The following is a 21,987-nucleotide window of genomic DNA, read 5'->3' as shown; positions in this document are numbered from 1 at the left end:
CAAATATTTTATGGGGGGTGGGCTGAAGATCCCTTAGCCCCTAGGAGTTGGCTCCTATGCCTGGAAGCCTGCTTCCATGTGAGTATGTACCTTGCTGATTTGGGAGAATTTTTGTTCAGAATCCTATATGTTAAATTCCAACTATTGCAAATTCCATTGCAATGTTTGACCTTTTTCTCTCTCTTAGAAAAGGGTAATAATTGATGCTTTGCATATTTTGAAATAAGAGGCACTTATACTGCAGCTCTCTTGTGCAATGGGATAAGGCACAGCCCTTGAAAAGAAGGGGCATGTTTCAAAACAATAACTAATCAGCTTAGCCTGCTATGAATTATCTGCATAAAGGTATCTCAAGGCAACTTTTCATTTCTGTAATTCATCCTAAGAAAATAAAAGTGCCCATACTCAACATAGAAAAGTTATTAACTTCTTTGGGGATTGTGTGCAATGAATCACAAGCTAGGGGATGCCTGTATTTATTTATTTAACTTCAACTTACATTTAGCTTCACCCCAGTGCAGCTCGTAAGCAAATAAATGATTTATACTAATAAATGCAGTTCTCCAACAGTACAGTTTATTGCGCGTCAAGTGCAAACTGACATATTTCACTCATTAATCAATTTGGCGTAATGAACCCCGTCTTTCATATACAAACTTACCAAATGGAAATGCCATAACCTATTTTATTCATAAAGCATCATAGCGACAAAGAAATGGACCTTTCATACGAGCATATTTTATGTGAAAAATGTGAGTTGAAGATTAAACCTATAAGTGAATACATATTACCCATAGAAAACAATGAATATTTTAGAACCTGTTGTAAGCCTTTGTACTTCAGAAACAATGAAAGAGTGTGCAAAAAGTTTCTGTTTTACAAGCAAGCTAAAAAGCTACCCACATTTTTAATTAAAAGTTTTACCTTAGTTTTTCAAAGGTCATTTTAGCCAAGGGGAGATAAAGTCCCTGTTACAGGAATACATGTAACTTCTATTCTAATTGAGGTTATTTGCTGGCTACAGCAGAATAATCAGTTTTGCTGCTGAAAGTGGGGGCAGGAGGGGTGGAATCTGAAATGCAGTATTGGCAGCAGATTTTCCACATCATTTCTGTTCGGCTTACCCTACCGGCTTCAAAATGTTAACAGTATTTTTAAAGGGTTGCAAAATCTAACTCAAAATCTAATTTGCTTGGAATTTGCGTTCATATCAAAAATGGGGAAATGATTCACTGACGGGTTTGTATATCAGGGCCTCTCCACATGCATAGTTCAAAGTGTGTATCCGTCTTTGCAGAATACTTCTTCAAGTTCTGATTCAAACACAGGAGAGCAGAGGGCGTATCCAACTAAGCTCTACTTGAGGAGACCCACTGAAAGTAATGGACATACATTAGTCATGTCCATTATTTTTACAGGGTCTACCAGTGAGTATGAGCACTATTGGAAGCAACCCAGTATCTATACCAGATGTAATGGATGGGAAGTAACTAGGCTGTAGGCCAAATTACCATGCTGTTGTGAGAACTATTGACTCCCCACCCCCATGTTACTGACCCAGGACAGGGTTGCTGTGCGCTTCATTGCAGGAGCAGGGGAGGGCTCACCTTTCAATGATGGGACTAGTGCTATTTTTCTAGAGAAAAAACACCTCCCTTGTTCTCTTACAATGGCAATGGAGCCCACCTGAGAGGTTCTGGTGAGTTCTGGCTGAAAAGAAGCCTTGGGGTGGAAGATTAACTACTTCAGACACAGTCTCCAAGATAAAATACTAAACCAAAGAGATGGTGATAACAATTTGCCTTTATAATTTGCTTCCTATGAAGCATCACAATGTAATTTTGTCATACGATAAAAATACAGCGTGGATAGTTTCAGCTAAGGTTTGTTGAAACAAGCCAGAATCGGAAACTGTAATTTCCACCAAAGATGCATTGACCAAGGATACCTGCCCCCCCCAAAAAACCCCCAAACCCTTCTGCATTTATTTATTTAGAAATTTATCAACCGCTTGTCCCCCACCCCACCCCAAATTATCCAGAGTACAAATCCAATTATGTATAAAACATGACTAAAATGCACAAGCTGGTTAAAAACAAATGTACATAAACCCATGATTAAAAACAAACACAAGATCAATAAAGCATTTAAAGCCAATGCGACTAAATCATGTGTCTGGAAAGTAGTGCTAAATGTCCTCTATGTAAGGAGAAACTGCTAACTCTCAGCAGGGAAAGTATGTGTAAGTACAGTCTGCTCTTGGCTAAAATGTAAGGTAATATATTATGGAAGGGTAATTAATCAGAATGAGGAAGACACAAACAGTAGATTCACAAGGGCAATCAAGAGCAATCAAGAGAATATCAAGCAGTGTTAAAGATACCAGGGGAAACAACCAGGTGTCTTGATTTCAATGAGATTTGCACTCTCTTGCTAATGTTGCTAATTGTGATTATGTGGTTTAGCTGTCTGCAGTTCAATTACCACCTGCTCTTTAAAAGCATTATACGTCGCTAGTCATTTCCGATGAAATCTGTAGTGGTACTAAAGAGCATGTGACCATTTAAACATCCATGGACTATATCAGTTTGGATATTAAAAACAGGAAGTTTTGGAGTTTTCCTTAAAGATCCTTAGCAACAAAATTGAGGTTCAATGAGAGTGAGCGTCCATAATATTATGTACAGTGGTACCTCGGGTTACATACACTTCAGGTTGCATACACTTCCGGTTACATACGCTTCAGGTTACAGACTCCGCTAACCCAGAAATAGTGCTTCACGTTAAGAACTTTGCTTCAGGATGAGAACAGAAATCGTGCTCCGGCAGCGCAGCAGCAGCAGCAGGCCCTATTAGCTAAAGTGGTGCTTCAGGTTAAGAACAGTTTCAGGTTAAGTACGGACCTCCGGAATGAATTAAGTACTTAACCCGAGGTACCACTATATTATGGAAGAAGCACAGAGCAACAATATAGCGATGGCGGTATAAACAACTGTACTAACACACATCTATACTCAGTGTATGGTTTTTAAACAAAAAGCACTTACAGGATGGAGTAGAGCAAATGTGGAAAATATTTTGTCCCTTCAGATCTTATCAAACAACAACTCTTATCAGCCTCAGTAGGCAGAGCCAGTGGCCAGGATGCTGGGAGTTGTGGTGCTTCAGATGTTGCTGAACTACATGTTCCCCTCATCTGATCTGAGAATCAGCTTTACTATGGTGAAAAACAACAAAAAGCTTTGTTGCATGAAGTCTTCAGGTGTCTTATGAAATGGACTCTGGTCCAAGAATATGGAACCCAGAATGGATTCCGCAATCTGAATATGTGAACAGAGGCACATCACAGCTTTGATAGTAGTGCCCTTTGTGTAAGCAAGACAAAATATAGCATGGGTAAATATACTCCTAGGTAGTGCTAAGCCTTAACACATGTACTCAAAGATTTCTGACTTGGTGTAGTTCAGACATGGGCCTCAATGACATTTGGCTTCTGGGGTGCCATCTCCTAGGGCATGGGTAGGCAAACTAAGGCCCGGGGGCCGGATCCCGCCCAATCACCTTCTAAAGCCGGCCCACGGACAGCTTGTTTTACATGAGTAGAATGTGTCCTTTTATTTAAAATGCATCTCTGGGTTATTTGTGGGGCACAGGAATTCGTTAATCCTCCCTCACAAAAAAATACAGTCATGCCTCCCACAAGGTCTGAGGGACAGTGGACCGGCCCCCTGCTGAAAAAGTTTGCTGACCCCGTCCTAAGCTCTTTGGGGCACCAATATTTTTTGGGAGGGGGCCATCCCCCGGTGTTCAAAGGGAGCAGAGGAGGCCAAATGCAGAGCCAAGTGTGGCATGGCTTCAGTTGCCGGCTCTTCCTCCTCGGGAAGGAGTGGTGAAACAGTGGCAGGAGCCACTCTGGTGGTAGTGGCAGGAGAAGGAGGAGTTGCTGGCCATTGAAGCCATGCTGCTGCCACATTCGGCTCCACCCCCTGGCTCCTCCCAACATCATGCACGTGATGTCAGAAGCCAAAGTTGGTGCCTCTGTTTGGCTCAGATACAAAATGGGGCAGAACTCCCAGGCAAGTTGAACACTGGTGTACAGTGAATAGAATTAAGGATGGGGAAGCATTCTGAGTATGGTACTTTTAGGAATAGGAGAGGCCAGGGCTTCATGCATTCCTTCTCTCAGTCCCATGTGCCAATGGCATCCCCTTCCAGCAAGGAAATAAATAAATGTGCATATGATGCTTTCAAATGCCATCCATACATGGAACCAGAATATTAATATTTTATGTCTCTAAAATTAAAAGACAAAATTAAATACTATATTGGATTCCCAAGCGATGTATTTATATATTGAATTTATATATTGCCCTTCCTCCTGGAGAAGCCTAGGGCAGCAAGCAGATAAGCAATTAAAAATCAAAAGCAAAGCAATACTAAATCAGATTAAATTTTTTTTTAAAACTGCAGTTTGAAATACTTCCGTACAGTGATCTAGAGGTTGCCAGAAAATAATTTCGAAGTGGCCAAGATTGATACATATCACTCCTTCATTATTATTTTTTGCGCACATGGATCCTTTTCACATGTTTCATCACCCTAACATAAATGTTGAATACAGCATTAAACAATGTTGATGTGGGACCTCCGTGTGTGGGGGCCTTTCATTTGTGGAGTCCTGGGCAATTTCTGTCCCTGTAAGGAAAAAGGGGGGAGGGTCTTTTGGTTGCCCAAATGTGAATACTTTCATATCTTGCCTGATAAAAAGCCTGGAAAGCAGTACAGTGGCACAACACAACAAAATAACCCAGCCCCCCCTCATACAAAGCTGTAGCAGCATATCTGCCAGTTATTTTCATTGACATCTGTCAACTCATATAAGTTGATTTGGCATTTAATCTTGATTGACACAAGCCATTGGAAGTTTCCCTTGCTGGGTAGATAGCAGCTTGGGTGATAGAAGAGTTCTGTTGGATTATGGCACCAGGAGGGAGGACTGACCCCATTTAACTGCTTCATGGTTGAGATTCTGAGCCCTCTTTGTAGCTACTACAGTGGATGCTCGGGTTGCAAACAAACTAAGTTCTGTAATTCAAGATAAAATCTTGGCTCCCAGTATGCACCAGCACGTTGTATAAGCATATTAATCATAGTTTTTCCTTAACTGTTGTTTGATATGATGTGTGAACCGGGCCTGTGGTATTCCGAAACTACTTTCAGAAGGTGAAATCTGCTGTAAAGAGGATTGAACATGATTGGATCTTTCCCCTCACTTTCCCTTTTTCACATTTTAAAGTAAATGCAATGCAAACATGAGCATAACTTAATTTAACAAAATTGTATTTTTCTAGATCAGCCTTGCCGTTTGCCCTCTTCAGTCAAATAATCTGCACAGGTGCAGCTAAAGCACTTTGAATTCACTTGAGACCAAGCGGTCTATGCTAATAAAGTGGAAGCCATTTTTCTGAAGCTCTGCTAAGTCAAGATAATGCCTGTCACTTCTAGACTTCACATAACTTTGGCAGGCACCGTTATCAGCTTAAAATCTGAAGAAACAATAGAAGGAAAAATTACCATGCTACATTGAGGGGCCAATGAAGGGTTGCTGAATAATGAGGAGGAGAGGACCATTAAGGAGTACAATTAAGGCTAGGCTACTCGTGCAATGTATGCTAATTGCTCGTGGAAAGGGAGGACTTTAAAGTATTAAACTTAAAAGTGTTGAATTCCAATTCAAGATTAAAAAAAATAATAGTATTGGCATGGTTATTCTATCTGGCTGCACCAGTGGGATATATAGGAAGCAGAGCCTGCTACATGTACTCTGCTGCTGAGAGATCACATCCATTTGGCTCTGCCTGAACTGTTCAAGCTACAAATGTTAGAATAATTTTGTAGCCTTAAGAAACTGGTGCTCTGTGTTTGCTTGTTTTCCTCGATCCCCTTTTTCTTTTTGTGTAGGCCTGCGGACAAGGACTGTCTTGTGTGTTGTTGTTTTAACGTAAGTGATTCTGGGAGCTTCTTTTTGCTGATGACTGGGATAAAAAATGCTTGAAATAAATAATAGTACTACCGCATTCAAAGACGTGAGATTCAAGATAATGGAATACCAGATTCTAGGACACAGCCCAGTGTAGCAGTTATTTGTAATTTTGCAAAGCACTCCTAGATACTTGTCTATTCAGAACTAAGCCAACAAGAGTTCAGTGAAACCTTCTCCCAGGTGAGTGTGTACAGCAGTGATAGGGAGTCTGTGCCCCTTCAGATGTTGTTGGACTCCAACCCCCATCAGCCCCAGCTAGCCTGGCCAGTGGTCAGGGGGATGGTGGGAGTTGCAGTCAGACAACATCCAGAGGGCCCCACCTATGAACTAGGAAGCAGCGTGGTGTAGTGGTTAAGAGTGGTGGACTCGTAATCTGGTGAACTGGGTTCGCTTCCCCGATTCTCCACATGCAGCTGCTGGGTGACCTTGGGCTAGTCACACTTATCTGAAGCCTCTCAGCCTCACTCACCTCAGAGTGTTTGTTGTGGGGGAGGAAGGGAAAGGAGATTGTTAGCTACTTTGAGACTCCTTAAGGGGAGTGAAAGGCGGGATATCAAGTCCGAACTCTTCCTCGTCTTCTTCTTTGTCCCTGGCCCACCAGAGATTATCAACCAGTGCGACCAAGGCAGTTTCAGTCCCAAGATTAGGCCTGAAAAAGCCAAAAACTACTTCTTTCTGCCTTAGGCATCATTGTTTTTAACTGTTTGGGGACTAAAACAACTTTTAGACCCACTCTGAAACTGTTCAGACTCTGATATAGAAATGAAAGCCGTATCCCAGCATTTTAACAATCATTACCACTTCCTAGAAAATGACTCTTCTTGGCTCTGCGTGTTAAACCTAAAAGGTTTCCATAAAATGTCCAAATGTGACCATGTATTGTCTTAATTCTCTAAAGCCTATTTTGGTTCACAGCACAGAGAAAGGAGAAAATATATGGTTATGAGTGCTTTGTGGTTGGCATACCTATCACTTATTGCTTGCGAGTGCCAAGTTTGGATCTGATCTGAGCCATTTTAATGAATTTTTAAACCTGCATTAAAAATAATAGTAGCTGCTGGATACTAGACATGGTTGACATGGATGAAACGATTGCACTCTCTACTACGCAGACTACCAGATGTGTGCCCTCGCAAAGCGTAATTGAGCAGTGAATGAATCATGCTCTATATGCTAGTTGATTAAGCCATCTTTTTTAAAATAATGGATTCTTATACCTGCTTCGTCTATCACACAATTAATTTTAATATCTTACATAAATACATACCCTATCTGCATATAAATTACTTTAGAGAGCGATTATGTTGTATAGACCATACAATACATATATCACATTGTCAGAGTATAGGTATTTATATAATAGAGCGCAGCAACTCATTCGTGTCATTATCTTTCATGCTTAGTGAAGTATTATCCACCTCACTGCTCCACACCATGCTGACTTCAGTTTTGGCTTTCCAGTCTCTAAATAGATTTCTTTAGTGTTGAATCATTACTTGTTGTTTCTTGTCCTTATGGCCTTCCATGACTCAGCAGCCTTGCCATTATTCACCATCATAATGCGTAGGAAAAACCCTGCTGGATCAGGCCAAAGCCCCATCTAGTCTAGCATCCTGTTCTCATAGTGTCCAACCAGATGTCTACAGGAAGCCTGAAAGAAGGATCTGAGTGCAACAGCAGTCTCCCTGCTTGTAGTCATTCTCTACTATCTGGACCAGTACAGCATTGGTACAGAGGCAATAACATTTGCCCTCACCATTTCTATTGTCTTTCTCTGATAGTATTATTTATTCTATTAAATCTCTACCCTGCCCTTCCTCCCAGAGAAGCCCAGGGCAGTAGGCAACCTGGTAAGGCAACTGAAAACAATAACAACACAATGATAAATTTAATGGTGGTAAATTCTACAAATATCTGACAAGAAAGTTGATTAGTGCCATTGTACTAGTTTTTGGGGTGGGCTGCCTTGAATGTGCCTTGAATGTGCCTGCCATTCATTCATTCATTCTTTATTTATTTATTTATTTATTTATTTGCTTGCTTGCTTGCTTGCTGGAATAGTTTCCATAGGAACAGATATGGACAGCTTTCCTCTTTAGACTTAGTCATCCTGTTGACTGAATTGTTTATTATTCTGACCTTACGTTGTTATAAAATGCCACGCAAAACATCTAGCAAGGGATGATTACACTAATGGTCCTTGAAATATCTAGAACTCAAATGCTAAACTTAATAGCTCCAAATGACATGTATTCCATCTGAAGGCCCCCCTCTCTGGTTGTCATTCAACCCCTTTCTGGCAGCATCGAAGTTTAATTTGGCTGCTCCCTTGCTCCGAGAGAAGGCTTGCCCTACATTCAAATGCAGCATGTGTCACAATGGTCTTGGAATCCAACAAAGGCAAAAACAGAAAAGTTAGCTTTTAGTAGCCTCCTTCTCTGCAATTCAGACATGTAAAAGCACTCAGTAACTCGATTAAGGGCACCCTAGTCTGACCCCTTAAGATGGCATTTATTATTGATAAATCATACAAATGAGAAAGATGCATTTAACAAGCTTGAGAATGGCGTTACCTTGTGTTGTAGGCCAAACCACAGCAATGTGTGACCTTGCTTATCTTGAGTTCCTTTAATGCACCAGGGGTAGTGGTTGGTGGGGAACATTTTTTTAAGCCTCAGAGCCAAATTCCCTTCTGGACAGTCTTCTGAGGACCACTAGGCCAGTGGTGGGTAGGAAGAGAAGCAAAAGTAAACAGAGCAGTTAGTGTAAATTTTACCTTTGTACTGCTCTGTCTTCCATCCAGATTAGCAAGAAAAATTATCAGAGTTCAAGGACATATTCCAACCACGGAAAACACTTTTATGAAAAGCAGGGCCAATGAGTTGTGTGACCTGGGGAGAATTCTGAGGGCCAAAGAGACAGGCCTAGATGGCCAGATTTGGCGTCTTTGTCTCTTGATTTCAAAGTGACCAAATAGTCTTTCCCTTTCTCCAGCAATGAAAATGCACACGGATGATGGCACCATCATCTCATTGTCTATTTCCAATACTTCAAGGGAGAGTGACTACTGTTATATAGCCAAAATGGCAGCACCTACACAGAAGAGGGAGGTACTGCCAAACTCAGGAGAACCCCAATGTTGACAGGGATGCAAAAAATAGAATAAAAAAAATTAAAAGGGAGAAACTGTGAAAAGAAACTCTCAAAACAGCTCCATAAGAAATCAGTAGCCATGGCACATAACATAGTGAGACTGGGATGGGGTGGTGGTGAAAGGGTTAACCATCTTTTGCAAAGTATGCCCCCTCCCCCAGACTGGTTTCAAGAGGAAAAAAATACAGGTCTAATCAAGGATCTCTCACCTAACATGTAGTTTGGCCCTTTGAATTCTCTCTGTGGCTGGGAGCTTATCACAGAGACATTTGCATAAGGATCCTTCAAGCTCCAGCTCTACCTACCTGAGATTAAGCCCAGTGGAACAGACAGCGGAACTTGCTTCTGTGTAGATTATTATAATTATTTGTTTCTTTCTTTGTTTGTATGCCACCTTTTCCCTTGACTCAAGGCAGCTTACAGCTAAAATAGCTGTAACCTGCAACTTGTGTATCCATGTGCTGCACGTCGAGTTTTGAACATTGGTTTTACTTTTTGGTGTTAAAATAGCAAAGAGTAGAAATAAACACAGACGCAATTTGGGTTTGGAATTAGTATGCATGTTGATAAGAGTCAAGTGTGCAGACTGATGGGGAACATATGATCCAAGGTAATTTATGAGAAAATTGCTAAAAGCCTAAAACTATGACATAGAATTTCACTGCTGATTTCTTGGAGGTATAGTAAATTAGGTGTTGAAGTGGCTGACAGTAGACCTTGCATTTAGGACTTTATTCCGTCTTTCATCCCATACCAGAGGGATGCTTCTAGAGATCAAAGGTAGCATGTAATCATTAAATTACAATTTTTATGTCTCTCAAAGTGTAAGAGCTCTAATATCTCATTGCTCATTTGTAATGGTGACTATCTAAATCTGATTTTTTTTTTAAGTACAAAGATTTTTATGGTACTCTTTCCAACACTTGGAATATAAACCCCTTAAGTAGCGGCACGTTACTGCATGCTTTTAAGGTTACACTTACAAGTCTTTAGTAGCATTTCTTGAACTTTTGACTGCAAGGGTTTTTAGCACTTTCTTGAAAGCCAAAGGCATCTAATATGAAATCACTGGCTCAGACACAGCAACGCTTATGTTGTGAAATGATTGAACGTGTTATAGTGGTTCTTTTAGTTCATATTGGTCTGTATTTTCAGCATGCTATCCAGAAACTAATGATTTCCTGTGTGTAAAAATGTCTAGCAGAAGCCTTGGCTTTCTATGCAGACGAAAATGGAGACACTTTTACCATGCGTGTTCCATCTTCCTCTGCAAGGTAACTGAGGAAAGAGGGGCTTGGGGGTGAGGTCAATGTGCAACTTGCAATCTACTGCAGCCTAGATCCAACAGTTAATGTCTGGATTTGGGTAGATGGTGGGTGAATTCCACAGTGAGACATTTGACATTAGAATCCATGTGCTGGAAAATTCAGTGCATGCCTGTCTTCTCCAAAAGCATCTTCACAAGGATACATTGCTCATCTGCTTCCAGTTAATGGTCAGGGCTGCAGGGAAGAGCTGTTATGGCTAAAGGTCAGACAAGGGGAAGTTCCCCCAAAGTCAGAAACTCTACCAGCCCTTCTATGGCAGATTCTGACCTCCAGATACAAACTGGGCAGGGAATTATATTCTTCCTCAACAGACAACCATTGTAGAATGGTGTCATTTGTGATATCATAAGCCGGAACTGATGCCTAAGATATTCCAGAGAGAGATAAACCCATTATTGAGCAATTCCAGGAAACGTTCAGAAGGGCTGCTTTGTTGCAATGTGATTTTTTAAAAATGGGAATACTTGTGATATAAAGCCTTTTTCTGTGAAAGAGTTGAACACAGAGTATCATGGGCATTTAAATAAATTGATGTCTTAAGGGAAATCCACTTGAAGCACCATATCATTCACAATTCCAGATAATTACATTGCTTAAAATTCTGGGGAATATCAGCCTTATACTTTGGTTTTTAAGCAGACACATGTTTTAGAAAAGCAATTAGTGAATTTACATTTGTTAGGCTTTTTTTGTTTTTAAAATAAAGACTGTGACCTATCGACAGCTGCAAAGTATATTGAAAGACCCCCCCAGCCTAGCATTCAGACTACTGCAAATGGAATTCCTGGTTGAGATAGATTTGAGAGATCTAGTAAGGAGCCTAGGAAAATGCATATTTCAGATACAATTGCTCCCTATAGGGAGGGCTTTCACAGAGATGATTTCTGCTGAATCTCACCATTGGCAAAAAAAGGAAAATAAACTTTAGCTTGCCTCTGTTTACCTTATTTTTCCTAAAGGAAATAATTGGATCATGTTGATAAAACACTTGTATCTCATCATCAGCATTCAGAGGAGAGGTTGGGGCTACATATAGCTGTGGGAGTACTAATTATAGTAATAAAACTCTAGGCATGATTACAATAAAAAGAAAGTGTGTTGTTTTATATCTACAACGAAGACAGCCACCACACCCGCACGCATATTGTGGAAACATGTAGCGTACCTCAAAAGAATGAACAGTATCTGTGGGTTACCTTATTAGAAAAGCAAAACCATGTACAAATTCAGACAGCAACTCCCACTGGTTGCAGGGGGATGCTAGCGTGAGACATTTATTCAGAAGGAAGTCGCACTTTGAGAGCCAGTGTGGTGTAGTGGTTAAGAGCGATAGACTCGTAATCTGGGGAACCGGGTTCGCGTCTCCGCTCCTCCACATGCAGCTGCTGGGTGACCTTGGGCTAGTCACACTTCTCTGAAGTCTCTCAGCCTCACTCACCTCACAGAGTGTTTGTTGTGGGGGAGGAAGGGAAAGGAGAATGTTAGCCACTTTGAGACTCCTTCGGGTAGTGATAAAGCGGGATATCAAATCCAAACTCTTCTTCTTCTTCTTCTTCTTCTTCTTCAATGGGACTTACTTACAAGCAAGTGTAAGATTGCCTTGGGGCACAATCCTGTGAACATTTCCTCAAAAGCCCATCCCGGTCGTCTCAGTGAGGCTTAGTCCCTACAGATGTGGGGAACCCTTTTCAACCCGAGGGCCACATTCCATGGGGCAAAATGTTCCGAGGGCCACGTGCTAGTTGTGGGCAGGGCCAGAGGCAAAAGCTGGGAAAGCAGGAAATGTAAAGTTTATCTTTCTAGAGCGGGCTAGTTTTTTCACGCATTCACAAACACCTCTCTACCCTTCATTCAGAGGGTTATTATCAGAGTCCAGGGACATGCTCCTGTTGGGCAAAAATGCTTGGGGTGTGAAGTGGGTTCTGTGAGGGGGTTTAGCCTGAGAAGAAGTGGTATGGGACATGGCATTCCAAGGACCATATAGCAGACTCTGGTAATATGGCGTCCTGAGTGAGGACAAAATTTGGGACCCCCCCAACCCCCCCTTATTCTCACAATAATTCATTTTGGTACAGCTGCTTTTTATTAATCTTCTTAGTAGGTGCTCATATAAATATAGGTTTTTATATTACTACTACTATTATTATTATTATTACTATTTGTGCACCCTCAGCTCGGCGTCCAGTGCAGGGAAACTAGCCACAGTGCTTTAAATCCGGTGCTGCATATAGAGAGACCTGGAGGACCAACAATTGCAGCTTTTGTTGGTAGATTAATCAACCTTTCCTCACAAATTAAAATCCCCATTCTTCAATTAATCATAGGGGCAAGAGAATAAGCAAGAAACAAGACCTCTGAAGGGCATGCAGTCATACAGAATGCACAGACATGCTAGCTCTGTCCTTCTCATGCCAAATTTAATGAATAAAGAAATGAAACACTGGCTTTTCCTTTCAGCTCGTATCTCGAGCGAGCAGATATCTTCCCTTTCAGGATGAAATTACTATGGCTTTCCTTCAGACATTAAGAATTGTAGCCACTGTGGCTGACAGCACTCAACTGAAAGCAAGCTCAATACATCTGTTAAGCTTGGGTTTTCCACACTATTGATGGAATTCCTAGAGTCCTCTGCTTCCATAGCCTGCTTCAGACACACACAAAAAGCTGATTTGCCAATAGCAAATTGCTTCAGCATGAATGATGAAATTCAGACAGCTGTGCTATCAAGGTTAAACATTTGTTCAAACCACAAAGGAAACATTTCACACAAAATCTCTTGCTGCGTACGACAGCACCCATGCATTTTCTGTTCTCCACATTACTGCTGTATCCCATAAAATACAGAATTTGGAGAGAGCTTATTTTCTTCCAATTGGCTGCAGGCCTGGGTTTAACGTAGACAGCAGCCCAAACCTCCTCAGGACTAGACCAAGCACTTGGGTTCTTTCTTGCAAAAGCAGGGAGAGTGAAAAATGACTGAGAAATGGTTGAGATATGAGGGGTTGGTGCAACTTTATTAGAATGGTTAAAAAATGCTTTTTGCACTTTGGGAAGGTGATTTCTTCCTTGACCAGACCCTTTTGCTGCACCCTTAGTTACCATCATTTTGGGAAAGCCTCACCTGATAAATTTAGGAACATATGGAGGGACCTTTGTAGCAAGGCAGAACATCTAGCCAAATGTTGTCTATTTCCTCTGCAGCAGCTCTCCAGAGTTTTATGCATAGGAGGTCACTGTCAGTAATGCTGAAAACCTTTTTCTTTGGAAATGCCAGGGGACTGGGACTTTTGACAAAAAATAATAAAAAAAATGCTACAACTCAGATACAGTCCCCTTCTCCAAGACTTCTTTTATCATCCATATTCAAAATGTACTTTCTTCTTTTTAGACATGCTCATTTAATTTCAGAGAAGCCACAAGATGTGTGTATAGATAAGTCAGAGAGATAGATAGATATAGCTATGCCACAGGCTCAAATTATTTGTCTTTTCCCTGTCAGAACAGACAAAATATGTCTGCATATCAGGAATATAACTCGGCAGATGCCTGATCATAAAAATTAATATTTTTATTCTTTTAAACAAAGGCTGTATTTTTATTACCCAAAACAAACCAGCAAACCAATCCTAACAGATTTTTATGATCTGCCTAATATGTTTTGTTTTGTTCAGTTTTGCTTTGCTTTCACTTTAGGGCGATTATGGGGTGTGGGTATCTGGTATCACAAATGAAAAGTGCTTGGCCAGCTGTGATCTATTGGAATGAATCAGCCACGTAGCCTTTAGCTTAAGCCCCGTGAACAGCAGCTAGAGGGCTCCATTTAGTTTAAAAATTGACCCATTATGTTTTTCACTGCTGAATCTCTGTGGGGCTTTGCAGATTGACTCATTGTTTCTAATTTAGATTTAAAAGACAAGATAATTTTGTTCACTTCTCCCACAAGGTCTGGTTCTTTCCACAATTAACCTCGAGCAAATCTGGTGTGTAAATCAGGAGCAACACAATGGAGGACATAGGTGTTGCATCAGTAAACACCCACGCAAGAGAGCAGAACAGTCTTGACGTCTCTCCCAGGGCCATTGCTCATTTGCATCTGATAATTTATTGGAATATGTGCAGATACAGGACTACATTACTTAGCACTTGGATGGACAGCCAAATCCTCTCCCCACTGCCTGATTTTATTTTTTAAAAAACCCTACAGATTAAAGGCTTGTTGATTTAAAGCAGCCAAATGTGGCCCTCAAGCACTCTCTTTCTAGGCCTCGGGATCCTCCCTAGACCGCTCCTCCTCATTGACCATGCACCATGCCCTCCTGGAATGCTTTTGCCTGACTCTAGTATCCCCTGGATAATGTAACTCACTTGCCTAGTTGGAGGATGGATGAGTAGAGAAACCTCTGATTTTTGTGTGCCTGCATTGTAGCTTATTATACAAAGGTATAGAAGAAGAAGAAGGAGAAGAAGGAGGAGGAGAAGAAGAAGAAGAAGAAGAAGAAGAAGAAGAAGAAGAAGAAGAAGAGGAGGAGTTTGGATTTGATATCCTGCTTTATCACTACCCTAAGGAGTCTCAAAGTGGCTAACATTCTCCTTTCCCTTCCTCCCCCACAACAAACACTCTGTGAGGTGAGTGGGGCTGAGAGACTTCAGAGAAGTATGACTAGCCCAAGGTCACCCAGCAGCTGCATGTGGAGGAGCGGAGACGCGAACCCGGTTCCCCAGATTACAAATCTACGGCTCTTAACCACTGCACCACACAGGTTTATCAGTTGCTCCACCTACTTTTTCCTTCTGCCTCTGCCCACTCTGGCATTATCATTCACTTCTATACTGCAGACTCATATATCTATGCAGTGTACAACATCTCAATTAAAGCCAAAAACAATGTTGTAAATAAAATAAAAGCAAATACATTGAAGAAGCAGATGTATTAATTGGGTCACTTGACAAGAACATTATATTAAAAAGCACATTGCTTTCATAAGAAGTCTTGCTGAAATGCACAGTACAGACTGTGCCAGTTTGATTTTGTTGGGTAGAGGGTTCTGTAAACTCAGCACCACCACAATAAATACATAGCTTCATGTTGTGGGCAGCCTTACACTCCCAACCACTGCCAGATGTGTCTCAGTGGCAGATTGCAGAGATCAGGCAGGGATCTAGACAAAACAGCAGTATTTTAAGTACACCGCTCCCAGGTTGTTTATGGCTTTATATACTCTTAGTTTGTAAAGCCATAAAGCCAGTAGTGTACTGGCAGCCTCTCCCTCAACACAGGTGTTATTTGTAGTCAGTAACCAACACTTGGTTGCAACAGGGCTGAAGAGTTCTGTACCAGCTGCAGCTTCTGAACCAACTTCAAGGGCAGCCCAGCCCAGAGCTCATTACAGTGATCTGTCTTCCAGGTTTCCTGTTACCGAACAAAGCAAAGCCAAGCCTGATCCAGCAACAGTTTCAGGGCTCACCTGGACTTCCTTTTCTACCACATTGCTAGGAACATGTTTGTGTTTTAAAGCATTGTGTCCAAGGATTCCCCCTCCCCACTTTTCCCCATGATAACATGAATCGGAGCAAATGGCAATCCATGGAAAACCCAAATTGCTGTTTGTTCCATTTCAACATTAAAGAGCAGGTTTTACTGGGGATAGCAACAGGTCAAAAAAGAAAAAAGCACTCAAACATGTCACTTTAATGTGCAGACCTGCACCTAGAAAGCACAAGGCAAAAGGTAGGTGTGGATGAGCCCTCAGCTGACATGGTGGTAAAAGACATTCCTAGTGACAAAGCTGGATCCAGGAGGGCCCCAGTCTCAGTACCTGCTCCATCAGGAGGAGTGCAGTCCTGTCCTGAACAAGGAAGTGGCTTATCTCCCACAAGCTATTAGAACCATTCACCCATGTGGCCAGGATTTAAATCCATTCATTCCACCACCGCATCCAGGCACCAATTCAGATCTTGCTTGTCCTCACCTGACTCAGACATTTGGAGAAATAGGGTGTCATCAATATTTTGGCATGTGGCCTCCGAAATGTTACTCATTAGGGTATATAGCCCCTGGGCTGATAAAGGTTCCCCACTGATACAAAGTTTTTAGTGTAATTTTCTGGATCCACCCACATTTCTAATCCAATTTACTGTATTTTTCCATGTATGAGACGCTGTTTTCCTCTCCTTTTTGGCAAAAAATTGGGGGTCATCTTATACACGGATAGTGGGGTGGGCAGGTGGGCGATTGTCAGCGGTTGCAGCGGGCAGGCAGTAGGGTGATTGAGTGGGCGGCTGATTGGTTGATTGGTGGCGGGTGGAGGAACAATGGTGGGACCTCCCTCCCTCCAAAAAAAGCTCCACAGCGGCTGTGGTGAGCAAATGGGCAAGCGATTGGAGGTGAGTCAAATTGAAGGGCGACCTCCCCCACCAAAGCTCAACAACTTAGAGCAATATCCCCCCCCCCAATAGCTCAAGAACTCAAGGAATGTTCATTTCTTAATTTTGGGTCCAAAAAAATCCGGTATTTATTTTTTACATGGGAGAAATTTGACACATCTTTTGCACAAAGGAAGCCAAATGAGTAGGGGACCAATTTATTCAAAATAGATGAATCAAGTTCCCCTGTCTTTTGTTCTAACATCTCCCCACTGCCAGCATTGAACACTAGGTCTGGTCTGATCAATAAAGGGCCATGGCATGGATGTTTTGTTGCCAGAACAGTGGTAGGTCCTAATCTTTCCCTGACACTGATGCCTTCCAGCAAACATCTCTGCACATTTATGAGCCAGGATGATTTACTCCAGAGAGCCATACTGCAGTGTGCTTAAAAGGGAACGGCTTAATTCCACAGGGCTGTGTTCCATGCCAAGCTTGAGCCATGCCCTGAGGTTATGGACAGATGGCTAAGTAGGTGGCCCATCAACAAAACAGAGCGACTGTATTGTTTTTATGGCAGGTTAAGGCTGGTATAAAACTGAGTGCAACAGGGATATAATTTTATTCAAATGTCTGTTTAGTACAACTCCTCTTATATATTCCAAATTGCCACCCTCCAACTTACGCACAGGAACGGGGAGGAAATGCAAGGCTGATACCGCAGTATTTATTTTCATAATTCATTCTAAATCCAAGGTGTTCTGAGTTGTGCAGACTCCAGAGACCTACAAGATATTTGTAAAAGCACAGTATAAACCACTAATGATTTTTATATGTGCTATATTTACTCTCTGTATTCTTAATGCAAAATATTCCTGCTTTGGTTCACAGCTTATAAACCCAGTATCCTTTTTATGGTTATTTTAAAATCTTTGGAACTCTTAGTTTTGAGAATCAGACTTTCTAAAAAACAAAAAACAAAAAACGAACAGATAGTGTATCTGTTATTATGATAAGTAATCATGGACTTATGGATCAAATGGTAAACTTGACTGAAATGGAATACCTTCTTCCAGTAATTGATGGCATTGATAACTTTGCTGTTATTTGCCCATTAAATCACTGACTGCATTTGTATGCTCCACTTTCTCAGAGCTGCTCAAAGCAGAACGTATGTTCTCTGCCTCCTCATCACAACACTGTGAGTCAGGTAGACTGAAAGCTGGCAGCTGACCAAGGAATGTGATTGTGATTGTGTGCTGCTTGTGTGTTTTCCATAAGCATTTGGTTGGCCTTTTGTCATGTCTTCTCTAGGCCCATAACTGTAAAATGCTTTGTAAGTTATTTTCAGAAAGGCCATTGGTTAAATCACCCAACTGAAAACACTATAAAACACTGTGGGAAAGACAGTATCCCCCTTCTAGAATAGATTGCCAGTTATAGATTTATGGAATCTTAGACTTGGAAGGCACTTCACATGAATATATAGCCTAGCTTCATTGCGCTGATGATACCAAATATCTAAAGCTATCCTGACACATTATTTGTCATGGAATCCCCCAAATTACTTAACACAACTACTCTGGGGAGTTTCTTTTCTACTGGTAAATTGCTCTTGTGGTTGGATAATTTCTTATGATGTTATATCTATTATTTATTGATGCATTAATTTAACTGAACACCCGTCTCTTTCTCTGAGAACCTCAGAGCAGTTTAAGTACGGTTCCCATTTGGGCTTCTCTCTAAGCAGAAGAAATTGATTGTCTACTTTCAAACATCCTCTGGGCAATCTGAACTACCATTTCCTATTATTTAAACTTCTGAACCTTAGAAAAGTTGGCTACACCCAAAGGCTTAGCTCCACTGAAGTCCTGTGGAAGTGACACATTCACCATGACTAATGTTCTAGGTTCCTTGAGAATTACTTCCCACTTCATCCCACATCCCAATTCAGTGTGATTTACTCCCAAGTAAACATACATATAAAGCTGAGGATTGGTGTCTTGAGCGTAACTAACCACAATCTGAGAACCATTGTATTAATCAACAGGTTAACAAACTGCTGCATAAGAAAATGAGACAAGCTAAAGGGTGGACTTAGTTCCAACCCAAAGTAACTGGAGACATTGCTATTACCCATTTCTACAAGCTATTTCCATCAAACCCTATCTATGGAATTCCTAGAGGCATAAAGCTGGGTCACTGTTGGAAACAGGATGGTGAACTCTGGTCTAATCCAGTGGAATCTTTATTTTGAGCACAACAGGCTTACCTTTTTATGTTGCCTCGTGGGTGTTCACAACCTCAACTGTCTGCTTCTTAAGTCTCATTTTTGTTTTGGACTTGGCCTTCTTGGGACGGCTAAAATTTCCACATAGTTAATCAGATTTGTGTACTAATGAGGAACCACATTTAGAGCAAGGGGAAAATGCTATGAATGAAGCATTTCCCTCATTCTGAATTAGCTTCCTATGGTCCCTGTGACATTGCTGCATTGCCAGATCTGATTGGCTAAGTGGCAGCTTCAATTCTACTAGGGAAAAGAAGGGTGATTTGGGAGAGGGGGTGGGGGTGTGTGCCAAATCTGATGGGACTCTAAAAGGAGTGTTGCCACCACTACCTGAATACCAAATGCAGGGAAGGGGGTGTAAGCTCTGGAAACACAAACATGCCCCATAGAATCCTCAAAAAGAGCAGAGCTTTAAATGAAGTGAGGAGGAAATTGGGGGGGGAAATTCCAAAAAGCCATTGCAATCTTGGCCTGTATTTGAGTGTCTTCAGATTTCCTTTTCATAAGTCCTCTTAAAGACCTTTTGCCATTGCTGTAAGCCAGTGGCGTGTGGTCAAGGGACTCGGCAGGGGGACTAGGCTAGTCCCCTAAATGCTCCCAGTAAATTAGGATATTAAATCATTTAAGACTGGCACCTCTAAAAGCCCAGGAAGCTTCTGTCTGGCTTAGGGAGGGAGGCACAATGCTCATGACATCATCCGAAGTTGGTGCCTCTGGCCCTAACAGTTGCCCTACGAAATTTTTTGCCACGTGCTACTGCTGCAGCTCTACATATTTTATATGCTGTGATTTGATGATGCAGTTACTTTTGTCAACTACTTCAGATTTCTTTGTTTGTTTCATTATGCTTTCTTTATTTAAAAATAATAATAAGCGATGGTGCTTGTAACTGTCTGAGAGTTGCGTGTTGAGTCCCACAAGCCACCCCCCAAATAACTCACACTTCACACTTCAATTTTTGTTTAAGGTTTTTGGCATAATTTTGGCCACAACTTTATTCAAATACAAAATACGTGAGTGGTTGCTTAGGCACTGGTTATGACTATCTGTCCTTGCCCTCAGGGACAGAGCTGGCCTTCCGGACACCAACGGAAGCCAGTGTGGGAAACAAGTATTGGGTGAGAATGAAGCTGGGAATCAGACTAACACCTCTCACCCTCATGTTCCGGTGGGGCTTGCCCGGCCCAAGTCCGACTCCGGGGACAAGGACGAAAGAATGGCAAGCCCCTGGATTTCCTTTAACGGAATTCCCATTCGCATCATTTGGAGGGGTAGGCACTTACCCCTCCAAGCACCATTTAACCAATGCCTAACCGCCAACCTTACAAGTTGTGACGATTTGCTACGCAGTAGGCGAAAACCAAATGGCACCAGCCAATCAGCCAAATGGCAAAATTCCTACCAGGCCCCCGCTCAAAGGCGAACGACCCCATGACAGGCATAGCAAGGTCAAGCAATCAAAACCACCCTGATAAAAGGGAGGGAGGGCGGGTGATCCGGTTCAAAACGGCCAAGAGGACGTTCCCTCGTCTGGCCCCTGTATTTATAGCCTCTGGCCCCTCCTCCAAATTGCCAAATTAGATCTCCCCAGCAACCCAATTAACCCTTTAGTGCTTGGGTTGCTAAGAATTTGCCGAGTCACTGTAGGGTGGCCTGTTTCCCCAACCGCAACACGTGCTCTCTGTTAGGGAGAACACGCTTTGTTGTTTTTAATATAAATTTTATCTGACTGATGATTCCGAGAAACCAGGGGGAGGAATGATTTCTCTTTGTCAAAAGGCTATCCTGTGCTTCATAAATATTTCTTATGTCAAGGTGTAATATTTCACTGTCCAAGCTAGTGTGTAAATGGAACAGATTTAAGATAATACCAAACTCTTTTTTTTAATAGGGGTGTGTGTTAACAATAATCAACTTGCCAGTTTTTGAAGAAAGAAAGAGAAACAATCGATCATGCAGACGTAGTTAATTTGTAATACGTATCTATTTCTAGCTGAATCATTCATAGGCAGCATTTCTAGGATTTTATGTTAATCTGAAAACATACCCTGGAACAACTATGCTCTTTGCTTTGGCTTCGTCCATGGCAAGTACAGACAGTGAGATTTCACTGTGGTCTTTACACAGTACTTATCTGCGGTTGAAATAAAAAAAAATTGGAACCCATGGTTTCCAAATGAACAGTTATTCAAAATCCACTGCTAATGTCAAAATGGAAGGTGGCTAATTCTATGTGTTATTTATTTATTTAGTGATAGTTGTATATCACCAAATAAATAAAACAATCTAACATAACGTAATGTAAAGTATCCATTAAAATACCACTAAAATTAACAGACTTTAAAAAAACAAGACACAATTACCAAAATATAAAGTCAATAGTTTTAAAAAACAAATCTCTATAATAAAGATACATCTCTGACTAGGCTTGCTTAAACAAAACCAAAAAAAAAAAGGTTTTTATTAGTCATCGGAAATAATATACAATGAAGAAGGATCTGCATAATATCAATCTTACCTCCTGAAATCTCAGTGGAACCCACAGCCACTACAATTTCAGCTCACACTGCTCATACGCCTTCTAAACCACACCCAGCCCCTACTTCTTCCACGAAGAAACCTGGGCAATGCTTGTACACATGTCACACAAATGCAGATAATGAGGATCCATTCCAGATTTTTCACAAATGTATGCTTTTATGAGGTAGAAAAATAAACAGATTTTTTTTTTACTACATTGTTCCAGAATAGCAGCTAAATAATGACAACATTGTGAGGCAGCATGCCAAAAATTCCCAAACACACACCTG

General features: G+C 41.4%; 1 protein-coding gene across 7 annotated transcripts in view; it reads left to right on the top strand.

Moving 5' to 3' along the window:
- LRP1B (LDL receptor related protein 1B) overlaps positions 1-21,987 on the top strand; it is a 765,918-nt gene that overhangs the window by 38,999 nt on the left and 704,932 nt on the right. The window lies entirely within an intron of this gene.

This window comes from Podarcis bocagei (genome assembly GCF_964188305.1).
Source record: "Podarcis bocagei genome assembly, chromosome: 1".
NCBI lineage: Eukaryota > Metazoa > Chordata > Lepidosauria > Squamata > Lacertidae > Podarcis > Podarcis bocagei.
The sequence above is the reverse complement of the archived record's forward strand: the minus strand, read 5'-3'. Positions and strand labels throughout refer to the sequence as shown.